This window comes from Sapajus apella, unplaced genomic scaffold (genome assembly GCF_009761245.1).
Source record: "Sapajus apella isolate SASKATOON/1434 unplaced genomic scaffold, GSC_monkey_1.0 scaffold20, whole genome shotgun sequence".
In the NCBI taxonomy this organism is placed as follows: Eukaryota; Metazoa; Chordata; class Mammalia; order Primates; family Cebidae; genus Sapajus; species Sapajus apella.
Window position 1 is genome coordinate 12,144,759 of NW_022436960.1, and position 14,146 is coordinate 12,158,904.

Sequence of the window (14,146 nt, forward strand, 5' to 3'; positions counted from 1 at the left end):
CAGAAATATAGCATTTTTTAAAAATTGTTAATTTTTTAGTGATGGGGATGTTGCCCAGGCTTGAACTCCTAGGCTTCAGAAACCCTCCCACCCCAGCCTCTCAAAGTGGTGGGATTACAGGTGTGAGTCACCATGCCTGGCTAGCATATTTTATATATGGCATTAAAATAGGCTTCTGGGCTTTGCAAATCCAAACCATCTAGAACTTAGAGGTTTAAGGGTATGTGTGTATAGGAAAACTGTAAAGAAAAGCATGGGATAATGAACACAGAAGTCTGTAGTTTCCCTTGGGTGGAGACAGGAGGGCACATGACTGAAAGGAAGCACATATAGAAGCTTCTAAGAAACTGACTCTGATCTATTTCTTAACTTGGATTGTAGGGACACAGTTGTTTACTATTCTTTAAGTTGAACATATGGCTTATATGTATATAGATTTCACAATTTTAAAAAATGTAAAAGAAAAGATAAAAAATGTGTAGATGATGGCTAAGGATGCAGGAATAGAACTGGGTGCCCTGCAGCTTGAAGCAGAGGCTAGGTGGATTGTCAGGCTTCTGACCCGCTGGAGAACGCAAACTGAGAACCTGCGCAGAGGCCTAGCCCCTCAACATTTGATTTTGTCTCCCTAGCATTTTTTTTCCTTTCAGAAACTGTCTTTCCCCCAACCCCGAGGGGCTGCCAATCATGTGGCCTTAACTGTCCCATCAATAGTGAATGCCGTGTGACTCAGGCTGGCTAACTGGAGTATTTCCACTCATCTGACCTCAGTGGTTACTTAATACAGGGGGTGAGCAGAGGTCCCCAGTGAGCCCACTCAGAGCCCTCCCTGTGTCTTCTGTTGGAACAACTCAGGAAGCAGTGGATTGCTAGATGTCAATGCATTGCGGGCCTAGAGTTCCATGAAAATTGGCCTGAAAACCCACTGAAACCAGTAGAAAGGAAAGCAGAAAGAAGGGCTGGAGAGTCACAGGGGGCAAAGTGGGGGTGAGAAACAAAGTCCTTATCCTGCCATTTAGGTGCCTGGATCCAGCCTTTCCTGCTTCCTAGTTACATGGGCTAATACAATCCACTTTCTGGATCTTCCTTTTATTTTTTATTTTATTTTATTTGGTTTGAGACAGTCTCACTCTGTCACACAGGCAGGAGAGCAGTGGCGTGATCATTCTAACCTCCACGTCTAGGCTCAAGTGATCCTCCCACTTCAGCCTCCCACGTAGCTAAGATTACAGCCACATGCCACCACTCCCAATGTCTGGCTAATATTTTTGTGGTTTCTTTTTTTTTGGGTAGAGATGGGGTTTCTCCATGTCGCCCAGGCTGGTCTCGAACTCCTGGGCTCAAGCAGTCTACCCGCCTGAGTCTCCCAAAGTGCTGGGATTACAGGTGTGAGCCACCGCGCCCAGCCTGGATCTTTCTTAACATCAATTGCAAGCAAGTGTCTTAAGTAACTCAGAATTCTGTACCAGGAGCAGGGTTTTGCAAATGACAGACCCTGATATCTGGAATGTGCTGCGTTGAGGTGGGTGTAAGGTGCGGTCTCCCTTCCTGACTCAGGCGTGAGCGATACCTACCACCTGGTGCAAGACAGCCAAACCCTCTCCTGTTGAGCCCAGTGAGTCAGACCGCATGTTCAATGAAGCTGGAAATTTGTAAAACTTGTAAAAAAAAAAAACCCAGGTGCCTGGGGTATCCTGCCCCTTCTTCAGCCTTAGTAAGTTCTGAGAAAAAGATGGATTTTTTTTTGAGACAGAGTTTCACTCTTGTTGCCCAGGCTGGAGTGCAATGGCACGATCTTGGCTCACCAAAATCTCTGCCTCCTGGGTTCAAGTGGTTCTCTTGCCACAGCCTCCCGAGTAGCTGGGATTACAGGCATGCGCCACCACGCCTGGCTACTTTTGTATTTTTAGTAGAGACGGGGGTTTCTCCATGTTGGTCAGGCTGGTCTCGAACTCCTGACCGCAGGTGATCTGCCCATTTCAGCCTTCCAAAGAGCTGGGATTACAGGCATAAGCCACCAGGCCTGGCATGAGAAAAAGATGCACTTTAGTCCCAACTGACCTTTCAGAAAGCAGGGAAGGAGAAAAGAAAGCCATGAGTTTCTCTTTCTGTGGCAGGTAATGCAACTGAGCTGAGAACCAGAAAATCATATTTCAGGATTGCAAAAGTCAGATTCCCGGCCTCAGGCTAGGAGCGAGGCAAAGGCTGGGAGAAAGATGACATGGTGTGGGGGACAGAAACCTGGAGAAGCATTTCCCCTGGCTCCCCACCAGCCGATCCTGCCCTGCACTCCCTGCCCTGCCAAATTGCAAACAGCCTGAAGCCAGGGGCCAGAGAGCTTGGCCTCATCTCTCTAGCCCAGGCCCAGTGTGTTGGGGCGGAGGCCAGAAGGCTGCAGTCTGAAGGAGGGCTCGGGGAGAAGTGGGTGTAGGGGAGACAGGTGTAGTGAGGATGAGCTCCAGATTCCAGAGCATGACTTGACTGCGTTTCCAGCTCCAGTTGGCAGCTCACAGGGTTATCAGAAAATGGATGAAGGTCCTGGCATGGTGGCTCATGCCTGTAATCCCAGCACTTTGAAAGACTGAGGCAGGAGGATTGCTTGAGGCCAGGAGTTCAAGACCCACCTAGGCAACACGGCAAGACCCTGTCTCTACAGAATATTTAAAAATTAGCCAGGCATGGTGGCACATGCCTGTGGTCCTAGCTACTCTGGAGGCTCAGGTGGGAGGCTAGCTTGAGACTGGGAGGTTGAGGCTGTAGTGAACCATAGTTATGCACTGCACTTCAGCCTGGGTGACAGCGGGAGATTCTAACTCAAAAAAAAAAAAAGAAAGAAAGAAAGAAAGAAAGAAAAGAAAAAGAAAATAGACCATCCAGAAACTGCCTATGAGCTGTAGACTCACTGCCAGAGACACTCGCTCCTGTCCAGTAAACCAAGCCCAGGAGTGCTCGGCTGCCAAGGCCAGCCCCAGACCTCTGCCTTTGTGTCTGCAAATTCTGTAGCAGCCTGCTCAAATATACAGTTTCCAGAAGGGCATTCTCTCTGACGCCACTCGTGGAAGGCAATGGGCAAGAAAGCCTCTTCCAGAGAGCAGATTACAGGCACCACCCCTGGATGTGAGGAACCATATCCTTCAGGAGGTACAAAGTGCCTTTTTATGTGGCCACGGTGGTCATGCCTGTAATCCCAGCACTTTGGGAGGCCGAAGAGGGCAGATCACTTGAGGGTCAGGAGTACGAGACCTACCTGGCCAACATGGTAAAACCCGGTCTCTAACAGAAATACAAAAATTAGCCAGGTGTGGTAGCGCACACCTGTAATCCCAGCTACTCGGGAGGCTAAGGCACAAGTTCTCTTGAACCTGGGAGGCAGAGGTTGCAGTGAGTAGATCATGCCACTGCAATCCAGCCTGGGTGACAGGCTGAGACTGTGTCTCAAGAACAAAAAACAACCAACAGCAAAGTGACTTCTTGCCACACCTCTTCAGTGGAAAGCTGGGTGAGTGTCCACATCATGCTGTTTCCCTTCTCCCATTACTAAATGCAACTGGTTTTTATTGCAAGTATCCTATTTTTTCTCTACCATTAAATGCCAGAGTTGTTTCAAATTTATCATTTAGCTATTGGTGGACAGATTATTAAGAGTAGCATTGGCTGGGCACGGTGGCTCATGCCTGTAATCCCAGCACTTTGGGAGGCTGAGGTGGGCGGATCACCTGAGGTCAGAAGTTTGAGACCAGCCTGGCCAACATGGTGAAACCATATCTCTACTAAAAATACAAACATTAGCTGGGAATGGTGGCAGGCACCTATAATCCTAGCTACTTAGGAGGCTGAGGCAGAAGAATCACTTGAACCTGGGAGGCAAAGGTTGCAGTGAGCCGAGATTGTGCCACTGCACTCTAGCCTGGGTGACAAGAGTGAGACTCTGTCTCACAAAAAAAAAAAAAAAATGGCCAGGTGCAGTGGCTCACACCTGTAATCCTAGCACTTTGGGAGACCAAGGCAAGTGGATCACGAGGTCAAGACATTGAGACCATCCTGGCCAGTACAGTGAAATCCCATCTCTACTAAAAATATAAAAACTTAGCCAGGCATGGTGGTACACACCTGTAATCCCAGCTACTCGAGTGGCTGAGGCAGGAGAATCACTTGAACCCAGGAGGCAGAGGTTGCAGTGAGCTGAGATTTCACCATTGCACTCCAGCCTGGGCGACAGAGCAAGACAACATCTTGAGGGAAAAAAAATTAAAAAGAGTAGCATCAAGGCCTGACTGAGAATGTACACAGGCCAGCTATGCTTGGATGTGGGTAGCCTGTACCATACTGGGGTGGTGCATTTCCGAAACTGTTTATGTGGAAAAGGCCATGGGTGGCTGCCAGTCAAGGGGTGGAGTGCAGTGGCTATTTATTTCTGCCCTACAGGGGGTAGAATTGTGTCCCCCAGAGGTCCTAACCCTCACCCCGTACCTGTGAATATGACTTTACTTGAAAAACAGGTCTTTGCAGATACAATTAAGTGAAAAAATTTTGAGATGAGATTATTATGGATTAATTGAGTGGACCCTAAAACCAGTAACACATCTTTTTGTGTGGTCAAGATGGGGTCTTGCTATATTTCCCAAGCTTGTGCCAAACACCTGGGCTCAAACAATTCTCCGGCCTTGGCCTCCCAAAGTGCTGGGATTACAGGCCTGAGCCCCCACACCCAACCTGACACATGTTCTGTTTTTTTATTTTGTTTTTTTTTCATGTGTAGGGCATTTGTTTGTAGGGAGTTCACACAAGATCTGTGTCCCTTGTTGCAATGACCCCAGATTCCTGTTGGGTGTGTTGTAAACAGAGGAGGCATGCTTCAAGCCCCCTGCTCTGAGCACACCCCAACACCCATAACTATAAGAAGAGAAGGCACAGATATTACAGGAGAAACACAGAAGGGGCCTCCTGTGAAGATGGAGGCAGAGACTGGAGGACGCAGCTGCCGGCCAAGGAACTCCAAGGATTTCCTGGGGCCACAGAAGCTGGAAGAGGCAAGGAAGAATCATTCCCTAGAGGTGCCAGAGGGAATATGGTCCCCCTGAAACACTGACCAGGAACTCCTGCCCCCAGAGCTGTGAGACAAGAGATTTCTGTTGGTTTTCGCCACCAAGTAAGCTGGGATTCGTTGTGGCAGTCCTAAGAAACCATTACATGCTCAGCAAATTGGAAGAGTGTCCCTCACTACCTTGTGGGGCTGTCAGTCGCTATCTCAGACCTAGGTGACAGTCAAAATAGCTCATCCTCCTTAGCACAATGTTTGGTTCGGGGATGGTCACATGACCCAAGCTAGGCAACCAGAGTTCTCCTTTGATTTTTTTTTTTTTTTTTTAAAGACTGAGTCTTGCTCTGTCACCCAGGCTGGAGAGCAGTGGCAAGATCTCGGCTCACTGTAGCCTCCACCTCCTGGGTTCAAGCAATTCTCCTGACTCAGCCTTCCAGGTAGCCCATGCCCGGCTGATTTTTATATTTTTAGTAGAGACAGGGTTTCACCATGTTGACCAGGCTGGTCTCGAACTGCTGACCTCAGGTGATCTGCCTTCCTTGGCCTCCCAAAGTGCTGGGATTACAGGCATGAGCCACCATGCCTGGCCTTATCCTTTGAATTTGTATAGCTGTTAGGAAAGAAGTATTTCTCACCTCTGAAATTGCTAGATGCAGGGACATTGTGAGCATAGGCTGCCAGTGGTCTTTTGTCACCCCACAGAGAGAACTGGCCCAAGAAGAAAACCAACAGAGAAGAAAGCAGAGAACCAAGGGTACAAAGGCAGGACTTAATGCTGTCACCCATGGCCCTACAAGCAATCACACCTAAACCCACATCTCTCTCTGGATAAACAGCCTCACCTAAATACACATCTCTCTCTGGACTTTTCTGCCAGTCAATTCCCCTTTTTTGCTCAAATCCATTTGAGACAGGATCTCAGCCATTCCAGAGGTCAGATTCTGCGGCAGGTGCATCTCAAGTACAGCAGGTAAAAAATCTCATCAGAACAAACAATGAAGGCTTCTCTAAAACATGCTGATTTGCTTCTGTTCAACCACAGAATCAGAGTGAGTTACAACCAACCCCTGTGTAACAGGACACTTTCCTTGGCCGCGGGAAACAGCCTTCCACCAGCCCTTTCTTCTGGCCTCAGTGAACTCGTGGTTGAAAAAAGCCATGCCGTTCACAGAAAGTCTAATCTGCCATGAATTAACAGGCAGCTATGCCCACAGCGGACCCATTGGTTGTCTCCAGCTTTAAGTTCTCCTGAACTGTCAACCTCACAGACCAAATACAGTAATACAATAAATGTGGAAACCCCAGAGAGAAGAGGCATCAGGGAGGAGGGAGAACAGCGCTTCCATTCGCTCAGCTCCTTGACAGCAAATTAGTGAGGAGCAGCTGCTCACTCCCAGTTGGCCGGGTTTGCTACTTTTAAAAGTCTGACTATCAACCAGTGCAGTGGCTCACACCTGTAATCCCAGCACTTTGGGAGGCCAAAGAGGGTAGATCATGAGGTCAGGAGATCGAGACCATCCTGGCAAACAAGGTGAAACCCCGTCTCTACTAAAAATTAAAAAATTAGCCGGGTTAGGGGTGGGTAACTGTAGCCCCAGCTACTCAGGAAGCTGAGGCAGGAGAATCGCTTGAACCTGGGAGGCAGAGGTTGTAGTGAACTGAGATTGCGCCACTGCACTCCAGCCTAGGTGACAGAGCAAGACTTTTTTCAAAAAAAAAAAAAAAAAAAGCCTGACTTTTTTTTTTTCACCTGGGTACAGGTGGGCTGAGGCCAAAAAGTCTGAGTTTTAAAGGTAAATGATGCTCTGTAAAAAAAAAATCAAAAACAGACTTGGTGCAGGGGCTCATATATATAATCCCAGCATTTTGGGAGGCCGAGGCAGGTGAACTGTTTGAACGCAGAAGTTCAAAACTAGCCAGGCACCATGGCAAAACCCTGCCTCTACAAAAAATTAGCTGGCTCTGGTAGTGTACACCTGTAGTCTCAGCTACCCGTGAAGCTAAGGTGGGGGGGATCATCTAAACCCCGGGGATTGAGGTTGCAGTGAGCCATGATTGTGCCACTGCACCCCAGCCTGAGTGACAGAATGGGACCTTGTCTCAAAAAAAAAAAAAAAAAAAAAACGACCTCAAGTGCTGTTACAATGGACCTTAACTTGATACATTAGGCTCTGTGAGTGAGAGTTTAACATTTCTGAAAGCATACAGTTCATTCTTTTTTTTTTAACTGTCTCTATCCCATCTCTCCCAACCTACAGTCAATCTGACAGTGTTCCCAAACAGGGCTGCCCCATTTCTAAATATTCACAAGTGCCATTTGCCAGGGCCTGCCAAGGCCGTGTTTATTGCTTCAAGATGTGTGCTAATGTCAAATGGCTTTGCAGCATGAGAATATGTTTGGCTGGGCCTCTCTGTTTACTGTCGAACCGATATCTTGGAATCCTGCTCTTACAAATGTTCTGTTGTGTGTTCGTTACTTGACATTTTTGGAAACACCCAACTTAGCCCTATAAAAATGGATTAATTCTTCTGTGATGATCCAGGTACTCACGATGCTTCAAGTCTGGTGGCCGTCACTAGTGACTAATGTGGTGTGGGCTGAACAGAATTCCCCAAGCATGGGGAGCAACTCTTGATTGTCTCTGCGGCTCAGGTATCTGTCACCTGCAAAGTCTAACTACTCCAAGGACAGGGACTGTGTCTCATCTGTCTTTATAGCCCACAAACCCAGAGTAATACTGGATACATAGTGAGTGCCTTTTTGTTTAATTAAATGCAGCCTTAAAAAAAGAAAGAACTGACTAGGCGTGGTGGCTCACACCTGTAATCCCAGCACTTTGGGAGGCCAAGGTGAGCGGATCACCAGAGGTTGGGAGTTTGGGACCACCCTGACCAACATGGAGAAACCTGTCTCTACTAAAAATACAAAATTAGCTGGGCGTGGTGGTGCATGCCTGTAATGGCAGCTACTTGGGAGGCTGAGGCAGGAGAATCACTTGAACCCAGGAGGCAGAGGTTGCAGTGAGCCAAGATCGCACCGTTATATTCCAGCCTGGGCAACAAGAGTGAAACTCCATTTAAAAAAAAAAAAAAAACAACTTTTTTTCTTTTATTATAGTTAAAATACACATAAAATTGACCATCTTAACCATTTTAAAGTATAAAATTCAGTAACATTAGATGCATTCACAGTGTTATGCAACGTCATACTTTTTAAAGGTGCAATGGCTCACACCTGTAATCCTAGCACTTTGGGAGGCTGAGGTGAGAGGATTCCTTGAGCCCAGGAGTTTGAGACCAGCCTGGGAAACACGGTGAGACCCCATCTCTACAAAAAATAAAAAAATTAGGTGAGCAGGGTGGCTCATACCTCTGTTCCCAGCTACTCGGGAGGCTGAGGTGGGAGGATTGCAGAGCTCAGGGTGTGGAGGCTGCGTGCGCCATGGCTGCATCACAGCCTGGGGAACAGGGCGAGACCCTGTCTCAAAAAACAAACAAACAAAAGACTCTTTTTTTTTTTTTTTTTTTTTTGAGACGGAGGTTCACTTTTTTTTCCCAGGTTGGAGTGCAATGGCGCAATCTCGGCTCACCGCAACCTCCGCCTCCTGGGTTCAGGCAATTCTCCTGCCTCAGCCTCCTGAGTAGCTGGGATTACAGGCACGCACCCCCATGCCCAGCTAATTTTTTGTATTTTTAGTAGAGACGGGGTTTCACCATGTTGACCAGGATGGTCTCGATCTCTTGACCTCGTGATCCACCCGCCTCGGACTCCCAAAGTGCTGGGATTACAGGCTTGAGCCACCACGCCCGGCACAAAAGACTCTTTAATGAAATTACTCTAAATAGGTTAACAGGTTTTTCTAAGAAATGAAAAAAAAAAAAACAGAAGACAAAATGCAGAGCCTGATTTCAAGGCAATCTAGACAACAAGGTGTGAATACTGTTCTCCACTAAATACAACTGTTATCACTTCTTAGCTCTTCTGCAATCATCTCCCAGTGCTCAAAACCTGTTCATCAAGCAATACGTTGAGCACTCTGTTAGATGCTGGGAATAAACAGATGAGCAGACATGGCCAGTGCCTGTGAGGTGCTTAAAGACCAGAGTAGAGACAGATGCTTATTTCTAACTCCCCATGCTATACTGTGAACCTCGTAAGGGTAGGGGTTTTGTCATTTTATTTCCCTGCTCTTCCCACCAGTATATTGAACAGTGCCTGGCATACTAAATAAATAATGAAAATCTGGCTGGGAAGTAGGAGAAAGCTTCACCAAAGACATTAGTAGAGTTGTTTGTTCTTGAAAATATTATTCCTCTCTTTCTTTCTTTTTTTTTTTCTTTTTGAGATGGAGTCTTGCTCTGTCACCCAGGCTGGAGTGCAGTGGCGCGATCTCGGCTCACTGCAACCTTTGCCTCTTGGGTTCAAGCAATTCTCCTGCCTCAGCCTCCCAAGTAGCTGGGACTACAGGTATGCACCAGCACATCTGCTAATTTTTGTATTTTTAGTAGAGATGGGGTTTTGCCATGTTGGTCAGGCTGGTCTCGAACTACTGACCTCAAGTGATCCACCCTCCTCGGCCTCCCAAAACGCTGGGATTGCAGACATAAGCCACCGTGCCCAGCCAAAAACATTATTTCTTGAAGAAAGAGTTACAGACATCCCCATGGGAGAAGAGGGTCTTCTCAGAAGCTTGGGTACAGAGCAGGTGGCACGACTGGATGCTGGAGGAGTAGGAGATAGAAAGAAACATGCAGTTCATTATTTTGCTATGTAGAGAGCACCTTCTGTGTATTGGGCAATGTGCTTAAGCACTAGAGCTGCTAATGGGAAAAAGGCAAGGAAAACTGTGTTCACTCAGGCAGCTACAGTATGAGAGGGATTGCATGAATTTTGACAGACAACTGGAAATCAGCACTGGGAGAAAAGTTGAAGAAGCCTTGGCAGGTGAAAGTGTGAGTGGTTGGCACACCTGGGGTAAAGAGGGAGAGGGGCTGGGAAGATAGACAAAGAATTGATTGGGAAGGAGCATGTGAATAAAGTGAAGGAGTATGAGCTTCATCTAAGAGCCCCGGGAGCAGTAAGGGTGGGAGGACGCCAGGAGCAGGCAGCACTCAGTAAAGGATGAAAGTGAAGAATAACATCCCTCAGGGACCCTTTGTCATAGCTATGTGAGAAGCAATCAAGCCTTTCCCCAAGGGAGAGAATGAGAGGAAGGGTGGATTTGAGGAACTGGACGAGGTAGACTTGCCAGAACGTGTATAGTTGAATGCATGCAAAAGGTGCAATGAAGAAAAGGAATCACAAATAATTATGAGGGCTGGGTGCAGTGGCTCACACCTGTAATCCCAGCACTTTGGGAGGCTGAGGCAGGTGGATCACCTGGGGTCAGAGTTCAAGACCAGCCTGGCCAACACGGTGAAACACGTCTCTACTAAAAATACAAAAATTAGCCGGATGTGGTGGCACATGCCTATAGTCCCAGCTACTCAGGAGGCTGAGGCAAGAGAATAGCTTGAACCTAGGAGGCGGAGGTTGCAGTCAGCTGAGATCACACCACTGCACTCCAGCCTGGGCAACAAGAGCGAAACTCTGTCTCAAAAAAAAAAAAAGCTGAAGAACTTGGAGTCTGATGTTCTGATGTTCAAGGGCAGGAAGCATCCAGCACAGGAGACAGGTGGAGGCTGAAAGACTCAGCCAGTCTAATTCTTCCATGTTCCTCTGCATGCTTTTATCCTTCTGGATAAGCTGGCAGCTGATTAGATGGTGCCCATTCAGATTGAAGGCAGGTCTGCCTCTCCCAGTCCACTGACTCAAATGTTAATCTCCTTTAGTAACACCCTCACAGACACACCCAGGATCAATACTTTACATCCTTCAATCCAATCAAGTTGACACTTAATATTAAACCATCATGACAAGGGAGAGGGCAGAGGGCAAGAAGGGCAGTGGGTGGGACACAGAGACCCAGGGGATATTTAGGGAGTGAGTGGAACAGGAGGTCTTTGTGAAGGAAATGGGAAAAAATGTCCAGCAAAGTAGGCTGGGAAGCTAGAAAGAGTAGCACTGCAGTGAGAAAGAGGCTCCAGGTAATAGGAGCACAGTAGTACCAAAGGTCCAGAAAGACAAGGTCAGACAGAGGTAGAAAAGCCTGGGAAGTTTGGTTAGGGGAACAGAGTGGGTCAGGGAATATGAGTGAATGAATATGTATAACTTCTGAGTTATATCATTTAGAAGGGAGCTGCTTGCCCTCTAATTCCTTCCCTCTTCCCACTACAAGCAGGAACAGAAGATGAAGGTGATATTGAGTGAGTTTTGACTATGCAGAAAAGGGAGCAACAAGATGAAGGAACCTAGGTTCCTGAATGACCCTGTGGAGCAGAGTTGTTTGCCTGTCTTGGACTGACCATCTACCTCTAAGCTATTATGTGAAAGAGGAAAAATCTTCTACCCTTTTTAAGCAAAAGTATTTTGGGATCTTTTTTACAATTTAACCTGGACCCTAACTAATACAGAGTGTCTCCCAAAGGCACAGATAATAATAATTTTAGTAGTAACTGTATAATTTATTTTTTATCTTTTTTAAAACTTTTTTTTCATACAGACAGGGTCTCACAATGTTGCCCAGGCTGGTTTCGAACTCCTGAGCTCAAGCAATCTCCCTGTCTTGGCCTCACAAAGCTCTGGGATTACAGGCATAAGCCACCATGCCTGGCCCCACTGATAGGAATATTTCTTGAAAAAACAAACCAAAAATAAAATTCTAAGCCCTTCAACCAATTGAATGGACCCCCTCTCTGCCAAAGGCATTCCAAAGAAACCTGAAAAACAAGTCCAGGCCATGATGGGAGGAGAATGGTTGGACATGCCTCATTACACCCCCTCCACTTTGGAGCTGAGATACAACTGACCAGCATTAACATTAAAACAGATCTTAAGACTGACAAAAGAGACTCTGTAGCAATAAGATACTGAATTCCAACCTGACTCTATCACATGACAGACAAAGAAGGAAATCAAAATATTTTACCCCAAATATGTTTCTTCACCATACTTTGAAACGGTTTTTGCATCTGTAAAGACTCTGTTAACAAAAGTAGCTCTTTCCCCTTCCAGGTCCTCCCGACCCTGAAGAGAGTAGTGAAGAATCTAGCACCTTTTAAGGTCTGATAAGAGATTTACCATCTGCCTGGCTCGGTGGCTCATACCTGTAATCCCAGCACTTTAGGAGACTGAGGCAGGTAGATCGCTTGAGGTCAGGAGTTTGAGACCAGCCTGGCCAACATGGTGAAACCCCGTCTCTACTAAAAATCTAAAAATACAAAAATTAGCTGGGCATAGTTAGTGGGGGTGGTGCCTGTAATCCCACCTCCTCAGAGGCTGAGGGAAGTGAATCGGTTGAATCCAGGAGGTGGAGGTTGCAGTAAGCCAAGATCATGCCACTGCACTCCAGCCTGGGCAACCGAGTGAGATTCCGTCCGAGAAAAAAAAAAAAAAAAAAGAGAGATTTACCATCCGTTCTCTCTGAGCCTTGCTACCTGGAGGCTTCAGCTACATAACAAGAACCCTGGCCCTTGGCTTCCACAATCCCCTTTATCTCAAATCCAAGCATTTCTTCCTGCTAACTTCAACTTTAGGCAAAGCTTAACTCTTAACAAATTGCCAATCAGGAGATCTTTGAATCCACTTATGACCTGAAAACCTCCCTCTCCCTCAATTCTAGACCAAACCAATGAAACCAACGTGTACCTCACATGTATTGACTGATGTCTATGTCTCCCTAAACTGCATAAAACCAAGCTGTATCCCAACCAGCTTGGGCACATGGTCTCAAGACCTACTGAGGTTGTGTCATGGGTCATGGTCTATATGTTTGGCTCAGAATAAGCCTCTTCAAATATTTTACAGAGTTTGGCGTGTGTGTGTGTGTGTGTGTGTGTGTGTGTGTGTGTGAACAATGGCTTACTCTGTGCCAGGCATTGTCCTAAACACTTCACATATACTGTCATTTAATCCATATAACACTCCCTAGATGAGAGCTGTTATCCCTATTTTACAGAAAAGGAGGCAGAGGAAGATTCAGTACTTTGCCTAAAGATTCATAGGTATTGAGTGGCCAAACCAGCAGTCAAGCCCAAGTGTCAGAGGCTTTCGAACCAGAGCCACTCCATCATGAACAAGGGTTGGGTAAAATAAGGCTGAGACCTGCTGGGCTGCCTTCCTAGTCACAGGATGAGACAGGAGGTAGGTACAAGATACAGGTCACTATAACCGTGCTGATAAAACAGTTTGTGGTAAAGAAACCAGCCAAAACCAAGATGGCAATGAAAGTGACCTCTGGTCATCCTCACTTCTCCTTATACACTAATTATAATGCATTAGCATGCAAAAGACACTCCCTCCAGCACCAAGACAGTCTATAAATGCCATAGCAATGTCTGGAAATTACCCTATATTGTATAAGGAGGGGAGAAACCCTCAGTTCCAGGACTTGCCGCCCCCTTTCCTGGAACACCCATGAACAATCCACCCCTTGTTTAGCATATAATCAATAAGTAATTATAAGTATACTATGACCGAGCAGCCCACACCGCTGCTCTGCCTAGGGAGTAGCCATTTTTTTTTTTGAGATGGAGATTAACGCTGTCGCCAGGCTGGAGTACAGTGGCACGATCTTGACTCACTGCAATCTCCAACATCCGAGTTTAAGTGATTCTCCTGCCTCAGCTTTCCAAGTAACTGAGATTACAGGTGTGCACCACCACACCCAGCTAATTTTTGTATTTTTAGTAGAGACGGGGTTTCACCACATTGGCCAAGATGGTCTCGATCTCTTGACCTCATGATCTGCCCACCTTGGCCTCCCAAAGGGCTGGGATTACAGGCGTGAGCCACCGTGCCTGGCCAGAGTAGCGATTCTTTTCTTACTTTCTTAATAAATTTGCTTTCACTTCCACTTTACTACGGACTTGTCCCCAATTTTTTCTTGCACAAGGTCCAAGAACCCTTTCTTGGGGTCTGGTTTAGGACCCCTTTCTGGTAACACGAGTATTCTGGATTGGGATCATACTCTCAGTCACTATGCTTTTGTTTTTTTTTTTTTTTTT

General features: G+C 46.6%; 1 protein-coding gene and 1 non-coding gene across 3 annotated transcripts in view; both read right to left on the reverse strand.

Annotated features, from left to right (window-relative positions):
* The window catches only part of DGLUCY (D-glutamate cyclase), a 107,860-nt gene that overhangs the window by 90,660 nt on the left and 3,054 nt on the right, over positions 1–14,146 (reverse strand). The window lies entirely within an intron of this gene.
* Positions 4,752–4,882, reverse strand: LOC116558105. Its single transcript, XR_004271839.1, has one exon. It is a non-coding gene; the product is annotated as a small nucleolar RNA SNORA11 (small nucleolar RNA).